This window comes from Conger conger, chromosome 6, assembly GCF_963514075.1.
Source record: "Conger conger chromosome 6, fConCon1.1, whole genome shotgun sequence".
NCBI lineage: Eukaryota > Metazoa > Chordata > Actinopteri > Anguilliformes > Congridae > Conger > Conger conger.
This window is the reverse complement of record NC_083765.1, coordinates 45,147,923-45,151,517: the sequence shown is the minus strand read 5'-3', so window position 1 is coordinate 45,151,517 and position 3,595 is coordinate 45,147,923.

Sequence of the window (3,595 nt, the reverse complement as noted above, 5' to 3'; positions counted from 1 at the left end):
TCAGGAAGACACACAAAAAGCAAAAGCTAAAAGAAAAGAAAAATGTCTAAAGAAAAGAAGGGAGAAAAAAGAAAGTAAAAGAGGAAAATAATACTACTTAAACCAACAACTCACCATTCTGGAGTATCTAAAGAGAGATAAGAGTGAATTTAGTGACTTACAATGTAAGTAAACACAGAGAAAATACATTGAACTGCATCACAAAAACATATTTGATTAGTCTGTAAAGTAAAATGGACAGATTTGGACATTTAAATGTAAAACTATTGGGATATTTATTTTTCAGGATATTAAATGTGCTATTTATTGTATTTAAGTTACATTCATTTAATTTTATTCTAGGCAATCATTATACAGCTGGACAGTTATTTAACAATTTAACCACAGCACAGCACAGCGGATGGTAGGTCAAAATCGAAATAAATATAAACTCACTTTGGTGTCCAGATGCAAGCAGCGAGGGCAGAAAGACCACAATGCATGTCAGCACCACCACAGCCATGGTGTTTAATTCATACGACTGAAAGACAACTGTTCTATGAAAGCTGATGCCTCAACTTACTGAGGTATGCAAATCAAAATTCCACCCACTGGCTTAACTCTAACAAAAGAGAACTACAGAGCCCTCCATGAAGTCACAAACTTTGTCTGACAGGTAAATGTTCATTTTCACCATCAACGTCTGTATGAGGGGGAATAAATTCATTCTTGCAATAGATTGTGTAGTGATAAAGTTGTTAAGGTATTGTCTCATGAGGACACTGTGAGCATCCCTCCCAGCTAACACAAAACATTCTCACAATGTTGCTGCCATGCATATAGGTTGGCCTGTAGCATATTGGTTAAGGCAGAATAACTGAGTTAGCTGGAGCAAAAAAAACAGGCCCCCTCCTGAAGTAGAAAATGAAGTGAAAAAAAGAGCTGACCAGGATTTACTCAGTGGAGTTACCCAGGTGAAATACCCCCCTGACAGAGTTGGTGTGTCTGCATCCCCTGCACCTTTACTCCTGAGAGCACACAACAGTGCACCCAGGTGCACCCCAGGTTTATTCTCCCATAAGGCTGAAACACAAGCAGGAAATGCTGCATCATAGTCCCTGTTTTATAGTCCCTCACCTGGATAACTGCACTGAGTAAAACCCAGAACCCGAGAAAATAGATTGAAGTAAAAAAAATAAAAAGCTGTTCTGGGTTTTAATCAGCACTGTTATCCAACTAACTCAGTAATTTCAGTCACCTGGTGTTACCAACTGTCAGAGCGTTGTCTGTTAGTGAGTATTGTATTTTTTGTAAATGTATTATTTTTCATTATCATGTCCGGTTTTCTGTTTACATTCATATTCATTGTTCATTCATTCTTGTCTTCCCCTGTGATGTTTGCGTCTTTATGTAGTTCACTATTCGGGTGGTTTCGGAATTTTCTGGTTTCCCACGATTCCTTCTTAGTCCCGTTTTCTCTTACTTCCTGCTTTTCCTCCATTCAGGTTTGTAGATAGCACTAATCTACTAATGACTAACATAGACTTTGTACAGTACTAATTATATTAACACAGTATTTTTCTGTCTAACTAACTGTCACTAGTTTTGGGTAATTAAAATTTAATCATCTAACTAATAGACTCACTTTATCTATTTCCATACGGCTCTATAACTCCGCCTCTCTGTCCTATCTCTAAATTGCCTTGCCTTAATTAATATAATTCAGCGAAGTATTTGCTGAATTATATGTTCCTTAACTTTGAGCAATTGTCTACTCCCTAGTCCGGAGCCGTGTGTATTATATGTGTGTCTTTGTTAATCCAGTCCGCGTCTTCGTATATCCCTCGTTATTGCCCTTTCATGTTTCTCACCTGATGTTTATTTGTTAGATCATTCTCACTCCCATGCCTCGCCAAGTTTGTCTTATCCCCCAGTGTATTTATGCCCCAGTCTCAGTAGGTATCTTTGTCAGAATGTTGATCTATATTCCATACATTTTTTAAATTTTTTAAATTTATTATTATTATTATTATTATTATTATTATTATTATTATTATTATTATTATTATTATTATTATTATTATTATTATTATTATTATTATTATTATTATTAGGCGGCACGGATGGTGCAGTGGGTAGCACTGCCGCCTCACAGCAAGGGAGTCCTGGGTTTGAATCCCGGTCGGCCGGGGCCTCTCTGTGCGGAGTTTGCATGTTCTCCCTGTGCCTGCGTGGGTTTCCTCCGGGTACTCCGGTTTCCTCCCACAGTCCAAAGACATGCACGTTAGGCTGATTGGAGAGTCTAAATTGCCCATAGGTGAGAGTGAATGGTGTGTGTGCGCCCTGTGATGGACTGGCGACCTGTCCAGGGTGTATTCCTGCCTTTCGCCCAATGTATGCTGGGATAGGCTCCAGCCCCCCTGCGACCCTGATCAGGATAAGCGGGTTAAGATAATGGATGGATGGATGGATTATTATTATTTATTATGTTATTCTTTTCACTTTGCTCTTGCCCTGCACCTTTGGAACTTTGCCTTTCTGAACATCTGGATTTTTGACCTTGGACAGTTTAATTACTATTCTGTAGCATCTCGATTTTAGAATTGCTTATACTGGATTGCTGGCTTTTGATATCGGACTGTAAATAAACAACAATTTCTGAATATCCCCTGGTCTGCACTTGGGTCTCCTGAATGGTACATTACGCCTGGATAACTGCACTGAGTAAAACCCAGAACCCTCATAAAACCTGAAATTGGATTTAAGTAAAAAGAGCTGTTCCGAGTTACCCAGGGAGCATGAGGTCCCTGTGGATAATCAAACGGCTCAATCAGGCACCTGTGGTTTCCATCAGCATATTAACTGTGTGGATCATCTGGAGGACAGCAATGCAAAAAAGCAATTCTGGTGGTTTGTGCAGCAGTGGATATGCTTGCCTTGCTGAAAATACCAGCGTAAAACAGCCTAAACTGGACAAGCTGGTTTAAGATGTGTTTTCAACACTTTTAGCTGGTCAACCAGCTGTTCACTGGCTGACCAGCGTACAGTGGGAGTAATAATTGTTTGATCCCTTGCTGATTTTGTAGGTTTGCCCACTTACAAAGAATGGAACTGTGTTAAATTTTAATCATAGGTACATTGTAACATTGAGAGACAGAATATCACAAAATAATCCACAAAGGTTGGAATTAGTTTGAGCACAAAGGTTGTGGATTGGTTCAGCAAACATACAAGCGGGGCACCAGCTCCCCTGCTGTGCTGTGAAACACGGTTTTGGTCCTGAGGACATTGGCTTGCACATTATGGCTTGGATCTGAATTGTTGAACTGGTTGCTGAATTGGTTGCTGATAGTAAGACGAAAACAAAAACCCACAATCCCTGTTGCGCTCCTGGACCTGGAGTGAGGACCACTGGGCTAACTTCTTACTTCTGTAGTAAACGGTGTGTGTGTGTGTGTGTGTGTGTGAGTGTGTGTTTCCAGGCTTGTGAAGGAGTTTGTTGCCCAGAATAATTCCACCCAGATACGACATATCATCCAGATCCTGGCCTCTGAGTTTGCTCTGTCCCAGCACGCCCACAGCCGCAAGGGGGGGCTCATCGCCCTGGCTGCCTGCT